The sequence below is a fragment of the Ursus maritimus genome, unplaced genomic scaffold (assembly GCF_017311325.1).
Source record: "Ursus maritimus isolate PB19 unplaced genomic scaffold, ASM1731132v1 scaffold_20, whole genome shotgun sequence".
Classification (NCBI taxonomy): Eukaryota; Metazoa; Chordata; class Mammalia; order Carnivora; family Ursidae; genus Ursus; species Ursus maritimus.
In genome coordinates, this window is record NW_024424453.1 from 51,236,692 (window position 1) to 51,251,310 (window position 14,619).

Consider the following 14,619-nt stretch of genomic DNA (forward strand, 5'->3'; position numbering starts at 1 on the left):
CTCCTAACAGCCCTCATTAGTTCGGTGCCTTGTTTGCCAGAAGCCCTTGACATCATAATCACGGGCCTTCCCAGTGTGCAGTGCCCAGATGACACCCCATTTCCCAATGAGGAAACGGAGACTCAGAGTACTTACAACTGTGTGGTGAGGGTGCTGGGGTTCAAAGCCAGAAGTGTCTGACTGTGGGGCTCCAAGCCTTCCCACTACCTCTCCCCGCCTCTCCCCAGTCCTCTTCTGGGTTTGGGGTTTACTTCCAAGGAGAAAATGAGTGTGAGGCCTTGTGCTGCCTGCCATTACTACAAAGGCAGCACTTCTGGAAAGTCCATAGTGAGCCAAGGATACTCGTGCCAGGCCTATTAGATAAGGCCAGACACAGTGGTTGTTCCACTGTGCCCTGAATGTACCCGGGGCCACCAAACTCTGTGACTCAGCTCCCAAGGAGTGCCCCTGTGCTGGGAACGCCCTCCACGCCTCAGCACGTCCCGGACCCCTGGCCCAAGGCCACACAGCTCCTAAGTACCAGGGCTGGACAGAAACCAGGTCTGTGGGAGTCTAGAATCGGGGCTCTCAGCCGTCACCGTACAGAGGCTGTTTTTCACAGCAAGAGCCCACCTAAGTAACAGAACAAAGATTTAAACAGAAAATGCATTTAAGAGGAAGTAAAGGTTAAAATTTAACAGTAATCAAATAAATGAACACTTACACAGTAAAGCCCAGTTTTGTACCTATTACACGAATAGAAATGATAGAAATAAAAGGAGAGAGCCAATGGTGGTGAGGTTTTGATGGCCCAGGCCCCTTCATTCACACGTGGCTGGTAACTCTGTAAACCAGAGTTTTGTTTCAAATGAAACAATTCATTTGAAAAGCAGAGGAGTGATGTGTTGAAGACCACGAAGTATTCATGCAAACCACGTGCATGACCAACAGAGGAGGAATGCTTAATTAAACGAATGCAGAGCAGCTGGGCAGAATACTGAGCAGCGCCAAGAAATACCACTAGGAAGACCCATGGAGAAGTGCCTGTGGTCACTGTCTGGGGAAGCATCTCAGACACTGCACATGCCCTACGTCTGTAACTCTGTCCTGTGTTTCTGGTCAAGATCTGGAACGTAGTAGGCTCCAGGGCTATGGGCTTGGAACTCACCTTGTTCATGCCTGAGTCCCTAAGACATAGAAGCAAGCTGGTACAAATAGGCCCGTCGTGACAGATGTTTACCGAACGAATGAATGTATGAAAGGAAACATAGAACGATGAAAATGACTGAGATTCTATTAGAAAGAAACAGCTCCTGTGATTGTTCAGAGAGAGGTCGGCTCAAGCAGCTCTATCTCCCGGGAAGCCCTCTTGCCCACAGCGAGCCTCTTCCTCCAAGCTGGTTTAATCTCTGCCACCTCATATGGCCAAACCCCCATCTGAGGAATCCAACTCTTAGCTCCCAGACATTTTTAGTGAAGGTGGCAACCCCTATAAAATAATTAGTGCAATTTTTCAGAGAGAGAGAGAGATTATATAAAATTCACCAACATGTTCAGTAGGCATGGCCATCTCTGGATCGTAGGACTAGGTTAATTGTTATTTTTCTCCATACTTTTTTATTGTTTCTCAATTTCTACAATCTGTAATTTATAATGGAAACATAGAATTAATATTAAAATGTCTGTTTCTACTTAAAAAAATATATGTGAACATTTTCACATATCTGACACCCTTCTACCACCTTACTTCGATTGGTTACATTGTATTCCACTGTGTGGATGCACACCGTGCCATAATTTGACTTTGGACATTTATGTTGTTTCCTTTAAAAAAGTGTCATGACAAATACTGCAATTCATTTGCAACAGCAATGCTAGGAACAATCCACTTGTCCATTAACCTGGGACAAAACAGAAGAGATCGCTGGTGTGGAATATTCTACAACTGTTAAAAAGGCGTCTGCAGCTCCATATGTACTGATATTAGCTAACACTTATGTAAAATGTGCCAGTTGCTATTTTATGCACTTTCTATACAGTGACTCGTTGAGTCGTTTCAGTAATCTTATGATGTAAGGACTATTACTATACTCTTTTTATAGATGAGGAAACTAAGCCCAGAGAAGTTAAGAAATTTGTCTAAGATGACATAGCTAGTACGTAGTAGCGTTTGTTCAAACCCAACTCATCTGTGCTTTTTAACCTCTGCATTATATTGCCTACTGATAATGGAGCACATTCTGAGACTTATTAAATGAGAAAAGCAAGGTACATATGGTACATGTAGCATGCTACCAGCAACCTTCAAATACAAAATTAAATAGATTAGCAAAAAAAAAAGCACAAGCATGTGTCTATTCTCACAGGTGCAAAGAGCATCTCTGGAAGCATTTGCAAGTAACTGGTTGCTCCATGGCAGAGAAATGGAGGACAGAACTGGAAGGAAAGGAGAATGATTTTTCACGCTATTTCCTTTTAGTATCCTTTGAATTCTGTATCACTTATTAAAGTAATAATTCTATGTAATGTATCATGCATTATAATGAGTAAGAAACATCCAAAATAATACTATGGTGAAATTAGTGTACCTAATTTTATGTGCATGTCTGATTATCCCATTAGAAGAAATTCCTAGAAGTATAATTGCTAGGACCAGTCTTTGAAAAAATGTCAAGCCTTGGGGCGCCTGGGTGGCTCAGGTCATGATCCTGGGGTCCTGGGATCCAGCCGCATCAGGTTCCCTGCTCAGTGGGGAGTCTACTTCTCCCTCTGCCTCTGCTCCTCCCCCTGCTTGTGCTCTCTCTGTCAAATAAATAAACGTCTTGAAAAAAAAGTCAAGCCTCTTGATACCTGTGGACAATCTGCCACGGAGAGAGGCAGCGTCGATGTGCGCTCCCACCCGTGGAGTTTTCCACCGAGGCTGTGCCAACATGGAGACTTAAACAGCCCTTGCCAGCCTGGGAGGCGGAAATGGCAGCCCTGTCGCTTTCCGGTGTATTTCTTTGATTGTCATCCAAGTTCTATAATCTCTCCTATACCTTTCGGCCGTTTCTATTTCTTCTCCTGAGAACTGTGCTTATATATTTTTTGCCTATTTTTCCATTTTTTTCTTTGATTTTTAAGAGTTCCTTTGCCCTATATTGGAGATATAATCCTCGGACTGTTCTGTATGTTGGAAATAGTCTCAGTTTGTTTTAGGCCTTTTGCTTTTGTTTATAATGGTTGTAGATGTGCAGAAGTTTTAAGTTTTTAGGGAGTCAAATCTAATATTTTAACTGATTCCTGCCCACACTAATATGATATACTCTTTATTTACATTTTCTTCTAGTTTTTTTTTTTTTTAGTTAAGGTAAATCTCTTTTAAAGTAAATATTTCATCTGTTAAGAGTTTATTCTGTATACAGTAGGATATATGAATCTACCTATTCCCCCCAAAGATTAAATATCCTAATAATATTGATTTAACAATTCTCCTTTATACACTGATTTGGGCATTCTATTCTATTCTGTCCCTTCCCAACCCACTCTGCTCCACTCCATTCCTCTGCTTGTGCCAGTAACACAAAGCTTTGCTACTGCAGGTTTATTGTTTTATATTTAACAGTACCAGTCCCCCTTTATTGTTCTTTTTTTCAAAAATTTATTGGATAGTCTAACCCTTTATGCTTCCAGATGAATGTCAGAATCACTTTATCAAGTTCTAAAAAAAAATGCCATTGGGATTTGGTTGCATCAGGCTCATAAAATATACATCCACTAATTCTAGTTAATTCCATTAAAGTAATTAAAGGAAGGTTAAAATGAAAAAGTTAAAAAAAATCCATTTGTTGTACCTTATTCCTAAAAATTGTGCAAGATTAAAAATGGCCTTGGGTATCAGCTTAAAAAAGACTATCACAACTATAAGATGTTTTATATAACTCCTATGATAACAATAAAGAAAATACCTATAGAAGAGACACAAAAGAAAATGAGAAAGGAATAAAAAGTGTGTCACCACAAAAAAGTCAATGACAAGACAGCTAAAAAGAAAAAAGAGAGACAAGTTACAGGACAGAAAACAAAATGCACTAGAAGGAACTTCCCTATCACTAATTAGTATAAATGCTAATAGATTAAACTCCCCAATCAAAAGATATAGAGTGGGCGAATGGATAAAAAAATAAGATTCAACTATATGCTGCCTACAAGAGACCCACTTTAGATTTAAGAACACACATAGGCTGAAAGTCACAGGATGGAAAAAGACATTTCATGCAAATGGTAACCAAGAGAAGAGAGTGGCTACACTTACACAGACAAAATAGATTTTAAGTCAAAACTGTCACAAGAGACAAAGAGCATTATCTAATGGTAAAAGGGTCAATTCACGGAAGGACAACAATTATAAATGTGTATGTACCCAACACCGGAGCACACAAATATGTGAGGCAAGCATGGGCAGAACTGAAGGGAGAAACAGACAGTGACACAGTAATAGCAGAAGATTTCAGCAATAGACACAACACCTAGAGAGAAGACAAATAAAGAAACAGGGCTTGAACACCACAAGAGACCAAATGGACCAAACAGGCTTATACAAAACATTGCAGCCAACAGCAGCACAACATATATTCTTCTCAAGTGCACAAAGAACATTCTCCAAGATAGATCACGTTAGGTCACAAAACAAATCTTAACAAATTTAAGAAGACTGAAATCATACCAAGTAACTTTTCTGACCACAATGGAATTAAACAAGAAATCAACAGCAGAAGGAAAACTGGAAAATCCGCATATATGTAGAAGTTAAACAACATATACTTATTTGAATAACCAATGGGTCAAAGAAGAAATCACAAATATCTGAGAAAAATAAAAACAAAAACACAACATACCAAAATTTATGGGACACAGAAAAAGCAGTACAAAGAGGGAAGTTTAGAGTGGCAAATGCCTACATTAAACAAGAAGAATGATATCAAATAAACAACCTAACTTTATACCTCAAGGGACTGGAAAAAGAAGAGCAAACCAAGCCCAACGTTAGCAGAAGGAAGGAGGTAATAAAAATTATAACAGAAATAAGCAAAATAAAGACTAGAAAAACAATAGGAAAAAAATCAATGAAACTAAGAGTTGGTTTTGGCACAGATCAACAAAACTGACAAACCTTTAGCTAGGCTAATCAACAAAAAAAAAAAGAAGACTCCAATAAAATAAAAAATGGAAGAGGAGGCATTACAACTGATGTCACAGAAATAAAAACAGAAAATTATGAGACAACTACGAAATGTTATATGCCAACAAATCGGATAACCTAGAAGAAATAGGTAAATTTCTAGAAACATACAGCTTAACCAAGACTGAATCACGAAGAAAGAGAAAAAACTGAACAGTTCAATAATGAATAAGGAAACTGAATCAGTAATCAAAAAACTCCCAAGAAACAAAGCCCAGGGTGAAATGGCTTCACCGAAGAATTCTATCGAACGTTTATTTATTTATTTATTTAAAAGATTTTATTTATTTGACAGAGAGAGAGAGAGACAGCCAGCAAGAGAGGGAACACAAGCAGGTGGAGTGGGAGAGGAAGAAGCAGGCTCCCAGCAGAGCAGGGAGCCCAATGCGGGGCTCTATCCCAGGACGCTGGGATCATGCCCTGAGCTGAAGGCAGATGCTTAACGACTGAGCCACCCAGGTGCCCCATCTATCAAACATTTAAAGAAGAATTAATGCCAATTCTTCTCATACCCATCCAAAAAATTAGAGGATGGAACACATCACTCATTTTATGAGGGTGGCTTCATCTTAATACCAAAGCCAGACAAAGACCTACAAGAAAAGCAAAGCACAGACCAATATCTCTGATGAATACAGATGTAACAGTCCTTAACAAAATACCAGCAAACCAAATTTAACAGCACATTAAAAGGATCATATACCATGAGGTAGGATTTATCCGTGGGCTGCAAGGATGGTTCGACATACACCAATCAATCGATGTGATACACCACATTAACAGAGTGAGACATAAAGATCACACGATCTTCAACAGATGCAGAAAAGGCATTTGATAAAATTCAACACCATCTCATAATAAAACACTAAAAATTAGGATTAAAAGAAAATAATCTCAATAAACTATAAGTATTTTTACATATGTAGCCGATAGTTTTGTTGTTACTGTTATTATGTTACAGTTAAACATATCTCTCCTATGAAATGGCTCCCCCTCTGAAAAGCCCATAGTTAACATCATACTCAAAGCGAAAAACTAAGAGCTTTTCCTCTAGGATCAGGAACAAGGTAAGGATGCCCACCTGCCACTTTTATTCAACATAGTAGTGAGTCCTAGGTAGAGCAATTATACAAGGAAAAGAGATAAGAGGCATTTAAATTGTTAAGAAAGAAGCAAAACTATCTCAGTTCACAGATGACATGATCTTATATGTACAAAACCCTAAAGATCCCATAAAAAACTATTAGAAGTAATAAATGAATTCAGCAAAATTGTTGGATACAAAATTAATGTACAAAAATGAGGTGCTTTTCCATCCGCTTACAATAAACAATCCAATGATGAAAAAGGAATTAAGAAAACAATTGTATTTTCAATAGCATCCAAAAAAATGAAATTACTTAGGAATAAACTTAGCTAAGGGGACAAAAGAGTTGTACACTGAAAACTACAAAATACTAATAAAAAATTATAGAAGACACAAATAAATGCTAAGACAGCATGTGTTCGTGGATTGGAACTCTTAATATTGTTAAAATGTCCACACTACCCAAAGCAATCTACAGATTCAGTATAATCTCTATTAAAATCCCAATGGCTTTTTTTTTTCCAGAAATACAAAAAAAAATCCTAGAATTCATATGGAACCCCAAATAGCTAAAACAATCTTGAGAAAGAAGAACAAAGCTGGAGGCCTCAGATTTCCTGAAAACATATTAGAAAGCTACACAACAGTATGGTGCTGGCATAAAGACTAATGCAACAAAATAGCCCAGAAATGAACTCACATGTATACAGTCAAATGATCGATCTTCAATAATGGAGTCAAGACTACACAATGAGGGAAGTATGGTCCCTTCAACAAATGGTGTTTCTGCAAAATAATATAACTGGACCCTTATAAATCAACTCAACATGATTAGAGACTTAAACTTAAGACCTAAAATTATAAAACTCCTAAAAGAAAACATAGGGAAAGACATTGGTCTTGGCAATGATTTCTTGGGTATGACACCAAAAGTGCAGGTGACAAAAGTAAAAACAGACAAGTGGGACCATAGCAAATGGAAAAGCTTCTGCACAGCAAAGGAAACCATCAGTACAGTGAGAAGGCAACCTACAAAATGGGAGAAAATATTTGCAAACCAGGTATCTGGAAAGGGGTTAATACCCAAAATACATACAGAACTCCTACAACTCATTAGCAAAACAAGACAAAACAAACAACCCGATTTTAAAAATGGACAAAAGATTTGAATAGGCATTTCTCTTAAAGAAGACCTACAACGGCCAACATGTATATGAAAGGATGCTCTACATCACTAATCACCAAGGAAACGCAAATCAAAACCACAATGAGATATTATCTTACTCCTGTAAGGATGACCATTATTAAAAAAAAAAAAAAAAAAAAGCAAAACCCACAAGAGAAAATAACAAGTGTTGGCAAGGATGTGGAGAAACTAGAACACTTGAGCACTGTTGCTGGAAATGTAAAATGGTGCAGTCCCTGTGGAAAACAGTATCATCTCAAGTAGCAGTACTGTCAGCCCCCGGAGGGCAGTAAATTCACCAGCACATGTTTATTTAGTGTCTACTATGTGTCAGATAGTGTTCTAGGTGGACAAAACTTACATCTCTGCCTTCACTGAGCTTACTTACCTTCTAGTGGGAAGAGACAGACGATAAATAAACCTGTAAAGTATGGAGTATGTTAAATGATGGTAAGTATTGTGGATCAAAGTAAAGCAGGAAAGAGGTGAAAGAGAGGTATGTTGTGCGTGTGTAGGGTGTGTGTGTGTGAGATTCAAACAGGATATCTGGGGGAAGACCACACTGATAAACTGACACCTGAGCAAAGGCCTGAAGGGTGGGGGCAAGCCTTCTAGAGGAAGAGCACTCTGGGCTAAGTGCAGCAGGTGCAAATGTCCTGAGGTGGGGGGCATTCTGGCATGTTCAAGAACAGCAAGGGGACCAATGTGGCTGCAACAGACTAACTGAGGAGACAGTGGTAGGAGTGGAGTTCAGTGGTGAAGCACCAGGTCAGGCAGGGCTCGTAGGCCACTGGAAGGACTTGGTTCTTCCTTGATTAGGATGGGAAAGTTGGAATAGCCCCATAAAAATGGCAGGCTTATGACAGAACTTAAATAAACCTATTTAGGGCCAAAGTCAGGTCCTGTGGAGTCACCACCACCCCTAAGGAACAGTCCTGGCTTTGGAGAACTATCACCCCTTTAAGGAAAGAACTTCACAACTGATGTATCTCCTCCACTTCTCCTTCTCCCATTCTGTTACCCACCTTCCACTGGCCTCCACACATACCCCACCCAGCATTCCTTCTGTAATGTTTCCCTACCTTTACCTGTCTATCAGCACCTGCCCTACTCCCAGGACCAGATACATACTTTGTAGGACCCAGTGCAAAACAAAAATGCAGGGCTCCTTGTTAAAAAAATAAGAATTTCACAACAGTAACAGCAGAGCATGAAACCGAGTGTGGGGCCCTCTGCGGGGCACAGGATGCACACCCGTGAAGCCGGCCCTGCTTCTTCCCAGTCTACCAGAGAAGGCAGATGAAGGCAAGGCCCTGTGAATGAGGGCTTCCTCCCACCCCAAACACAGCCCCAGATACAGATGCAGGGTAACAGCAGTCCTTACTACATTTCACAAAGAGCGGAACGGGTCCGGGTGGAAGAGAAAGGCGCAGGAACTAGCGGTGGGAGGGCAGCCTTTCACAGGGCACGGACAGCTTCCTGAGGGGGAAAGCTGATACTCAAAGACAGCCTTAAACAGCAACGTTTCCTGAGTACCTCCTTTGCACTGGGCTTGAGGGAAGGAGACAACAATGGATGATGCAGGCAAGTATCCACAGTGGTTGGCGGAGGCTTCCCTTGGACAGGACAGTTTCCCCGGGGAGATGGGACTGCAGCTGGGCCCGGAAAGATGGACAGAGGGGATATGGAAGGACATTTATATGGGAGAAATGGAAAGTTACAAGAGCAAGCAAGCAGCCAGTGTGTCTGAGCAGCAACGGGGAGGCCAACTTGGCTGGTGGCAGAGGACGTTCCACCAGGTAGGACCATGGTGGGGAGGGCCTTTTGCCTGAAGGCAGTGTGTGTGTGTGGGGGGGTGTGTGTCAGTGAATGCTCTGAGGAGGGACGGGGACAGGATGAGAGCTATGCTCTTGGAAGGCTTGTCTGGCAGTGTTTGAAGGACAGACGGCAAGCAGGGGTGAAGGCAGGGGGGGTGGGAACCTACCCAAATTAGCTGGGTAGAGCCTTCCTACTATCGGGAGTGGGTCTGCCCAGATGGACAGACACGAGAGAAGGTTTAGATGCACATTTCCAAAGAAGCAACAACAAATAAGAGAACTGTACATCCCTGAGACAAAGTTCTCTGGCAGGATGCCCCAAACCACGTGCATCCCGCAGAATTCCTAATTTTAGAAACCAGACTGGAACTTGTCTGACCAAAATAAACCTGGCCCCAAATATTTACTTTTGTCATTATTTTGCAATTGTGGAGGCAGGAAGACCAACATAAGCCCAGAAGGTTTTCCATGTTACCCACCAGGATAATTCCTCATGGTGCCCTCTAACCCTTCCTGGAAAAGCTGGTAACTACTACAGGGGAGTCTCCAAGTAGAAGTAAAAGCTGTTGGCACTGGGTCATTTGTCCCTGTTTTTCAGTCTCTCACATATCAACTTTGGACTTCATAACTCTTTCGAATTCCTTTTTCGCATGGATAAACAAGCCTCCCAATCGTGGGATAGCAACCACAAGGGACAAAAGAGCAAATGGCTGGCCTAGAGAAATTTATTTTCATCACATCAACAGGACACACAGCACTCCTTCCCTCTCTCTAGGCCAAATAATGGAAACAGTTTTAGTATGAATCATGATGAACTCTGAATTCTTACCTCAAGAATTTTAAGACAAAGAAAATTTCAACTAGTTTGAAGTGTATGGCAAGAGACCTGTTGTCCTTGTTCCCAGTTTTCAAACACAGAAACTCTTCCCTGTTTTGTTTTAACAAGAGAAAGGTAAAATAGAGCTTATGCCTGCGACGTTTTGAGGAAAACAGGCATCAGCTCCCATGCATGTGGACAGATGTTTTCAGATTAATTCTGAAATTTCATCAAATCACATGTTTGTGTCATTCCTTTGCTATAATCGTAGTTTTCCCGACAGCCTAAATAAGTGATTTAATACCGTCTGGATTTTGTATTGCTTTCTAAGTGTGTTGTTTCATTTAAAAAAATAGAGAAAAGCAAGGAATACCTAGAAGGCTTGTTCGTATCAAGTAGCTAAGAGTTTAATAATTCAGATGGAAATATGCACATTAAATGTCACTGTCGACAGCCTATAGTTTTAACTGTACATTTATAATTCCCATAAGATCATGACTTTGTAAGAAATCTTTATAGTTATTTGTTCCTTAACCAGGAATCTTCTACGGTATATAACCTTTATAAATGGAAAAAATATTAACAAACGACCCCAAGAAACCTCTCAAGATAAAAAATGCTTAAACCACATATTTCAAAATAAACCCCACATTTTGGGGGACTGAACATGGAATAAGAAGTACCATGTGATTCTTCCTACACAGAGCTCCATTCTGCCAAGATCAGATATTTTAAGAACACGTTTGAACTATCAGTTGGGATGCAGTCCTCTGGAATTCTTCACGGCATTTTTAGGGTTCCCCAAAAGAAGAGCTCAGGTCTCCTTCCTTCAGTTGACTACTTCCATATCTCTTCAGGAGCACGAGCAATAGGGATGGTGACCTCAGCTTTCCCTTCTGCATCCCCCACAATCAACCTGCTGCCAGGCGCAGGCTCTTTTCCCATCTGCTCAGCCGTCATCCTGGCCCACGCCACCACCCCTCCCTCCCCGGGACCTGTGCAACAGTCTGACTGATGACAGGTCTCTCTGCACCCACTCTTTCAGAGCAGTCTTTTCTGAAATGCAGATGTGGTTAGGCCCTTTCCTGCTTACAGCCCCTCGGTAGCCCCACCTGGCTCAGACTGGGTTGCTGTCATGTTACAAGAGACAAGGTAACATAGAACAGAGCAAAGGATGCTTGATGAACTCACCCCTTACTGTCCATGATGGAAATGCAGCCCTGGCTCATCAAATGCCCACAGGCTTGGAGAGTCCTGCAGGCCTGGGGGCTCTGAGGCTGGGATGGGCTGCAGCCTTGAAGGTAGTCCTTCCGCAGAGACACTTCGGCACCCCAGGCCAGGAGGTGGTAAGGTCCCGGCTGATGATCAGGCTATGCTCATAAGTCTCACTTTGCCAATCACTTGTTTAGGACCTGGAATGCTCTTTCCCATAAATACCATGTGACAAAGAGTGATAAGGTGCCCATAAAAGCTGATTTAACCCATAACTCAACAGAGCTACCTTTGCAAGCAAAAAGAGTAGCAATCTATTTAGTAAAGATTTATCTGGCACTGGATATAAGGATGCCCGCTAGCTCCTTTCATAAAATAACACCCTGAGCCTCTACCCTGGGCAGAGTAGGGAGAATCTTTCCATGGGATGGAGCAACTGGGACTTCACAGCCCAATTCTTGTCCTGAGATCTGACTTCACTTTGGGAATCCAACTGGCCACTGCTGTCCCTGTTTCAGGTAGCTTCAGGACACTGCTTCTCAGGCCACTCGGGCTCAGTCTGGGCACAGACCTGGGCCTGCAGGTCTGAGGACAGCATTCAAGAATCAAAGTTCAAGTGACCTGTAGCAGCTACTCATGTGGCTGCCCTCACATTCCTCTCCATGGGAACTCTAAGGGCCTGTCCCCGGCTACCGCTCCACCTGCAAGCACAGGTCTTCTTCATTCCCCATGACTTGGGAAGAAGTCCTCAAGCACTTGTGAACTCCACAGAGGCAAGGCCCGAGACAACAGGGTACAAACAGAAGAAACGGGCTGTCCCAGGACGACCAGGAGTTGTAACGACCACTGTCTTATAGGAGGTATGTCCGCTTACCACACAGAGAAGGCCTTGCAGACCTCAGAAAGTGGTAACAGTTGCACATCAGCTTAAAAGCTGTACACACTGTGTGTGTGTGGGGGGGTGGTGCTGCTGGTGGTGGTGGTGGTAAGGGTTGCGACTGCTTCCTCACACTAGGTATGTGCCAGATGCTGACTAGGCACTGAGAGCTTAAAAACAGTCAAAGAAAGAAATGCTTCTGTCCTTGGGAGAGGCCCATACTAAGGAGTGGGAGGGGACAGACACACATACACCCAGCTACCTATAACACAGCCTCTAAACGTGGGCATATCGACTGTGGCACGGATCAAACATGTCCGGCAGAATGGGCACTGGTCCCGCACACCCTCTAGTCTCCGTCCTGCCTGTGGAAGAGACAGTGCCATGGGGCACAAGCTACGCCGGTCAGCCAAGCACAGATGGAGGCGCCGCTCCTCACGTTGTGAGCAGTGCAAGGAATCCCAGACGGCACCCATCCCCAACAGCCTCTCCTCAGGCAAGTCACTGAGCCACTCTGAAGGGAAACTCTGTTAGCTGGGAGATAAAGGCCCTGTGCTGGCCACCTCCAGAGGGTGAGAGAGAGAGAGAGAGATAAAATCATGGGTGAGAAAGTATGAGGACGGCTCTCTCGGCTCCCTCTCTCTCTCTTGTTCCTGTCATGAGGACTCTGGTTCACCAAGGCTCAGAGAGGCCGAGGGTCATGGATGCAAACCCAGGGCTCGTGGAGCCAGGCCCACAGGGCTAAGAAATGCAGAGGGCAGCAGGGCACATGGGGGTTGGGACAGGGAAGTGACTAGAACTGGGCTGAACTATCAGGTCCCCTTGAACCTAAGTGAGCTAATCAGGCCAAAACACTTGCCCCTGTCCATACGGCACGTGGAAGGCATCCACATTAAATCCCTAGTGACTGAAAGCACCGCAGTGCAGGGGTGAAACGGATGGACAGTCTTAAACCAGGCACTAGTCTTCCCTCCCAAAAGGTCACTTGTTAAAAATACCACTCTTTACGAGGACGTTTCTGAATCAAAAATGCCACTTGTGCCTGGCCCTCGACCATCCACAGACCCAAGTGAGGAAGAGCTGCCCCCCCCCCGCCCCACACCTCACGCCAGGGCGCCCAACAGAGCCTGTCTTCCCCTCCACTCCGATGTTAAAGCACCAGGGCAGATGTTCACAGGCTGCGGAAACACAGCTGAGCTGAGGGGGAGCAAAGCTACAGAACAGCCAAGCTGCCAATTAAAAGGAGGAGAAGACTGCTTCCTTCCTGAGCAGTTCCAGCAGCTCACACCCCTGCTTGCGGCAGCAGACAAGTCAGCTCTGAAGAGAGCTGCCCCCACGGTGCTCAGTCTCACCAAGACCTGGCACAGGCCAGGCAGCGTTCCATCTGCTGGAGGGAAGGTCTGAGGAGCTCAATTCTGGTAGCCAGGTCGGTTCAGCCCCCAAGACAGGGTGCTGTAGCATTACACTCAAAGACCTCAAGCACAGATGTGAATTCCTGTCTTTCATCCAGAAATTGTTTCTCACGATTTGGCTAAATCCTTTCTGTCCTACAGTAGGTTGAATAATACTCCCCACCAAAGGCAGCCACATACTGACCCCTGGGACCTGTGAAATGTTACCTCTATGGCAAAGGAAACTAGTATACTTGATTATATTAGGGATCTAGAGATGGGGAGATTATCCTGGATTATTCAAATAGGCCCTGTATGTAATCATAAGGATGCCAAGAAGGTCAACATAGGAAGTAGGAGACGGGAGAAAAGAAAAGGAGGCTGGAGTGAAATGAGGAAGGGTCATGAGCTAAAGAATGCAGGTACCCCTGAAACCAGAAAAGGTCAGGAAATAGATTCTCTCTTAGAGCCTCCAGAAGGACCCAGCTCTGCCAATACCGACTCTAAACCAGCGAAGCTGATTTGACTTCTGACCTCGAGAACTAGGAGGGAATACGTGAGTGTTATTTAAGCCTGTAGCAGAGCCTGAGGGAAGCAATCACCCTCAAGGCTTCCATAACTCTCCACCCTCTTAAATGAGCTTTCCGCCCTGCCTGCTTTTGGCGGCTCCCTTCTCCAACCATCCTGTGGGTTCCTTCACTGGGCTTACTCACGAGGGGAATGCCCTGCAAACCAAACTTCCTTCTCTGTCTCCCCTGAGGCCCTGCCACACACAGCTACTGGAACCCAGGAGCCCCTCTGAGGGCAGAGGCTGATGGAGAGCCCATTGTCCTGAAGGAGGGGAGCCCTGGCCCTCCTTCCATTTGGCCCCTGATGATCCTTCCTCCGCTGCAGGTTCCCATCTGCTAACTAATTCTCGGGCTCCTGAAACCTTAGCCTCCCACCAAGCCCTCAGCTTCTCTAGGACCCAGTTTAGGATTAGCAAATACCTATTGTCATCAAATCCCTTCACACCTGCCCCGCCCATTCCTA

General features: G+C 43.6%; 1 protein-coding gene across 2 annotated transcripts in view; it reads right to left on the bottom strand.

The window, feature by feature from the left end:
• Window positions 1-14,619, bottom strand: part of CTDSPL (CTD small phosphatase like) — a 112,839-nt gene that overhangs the window by 37,401 nt on the left and 60,819 nt on the right. The window lies entirely within an intron of this gene.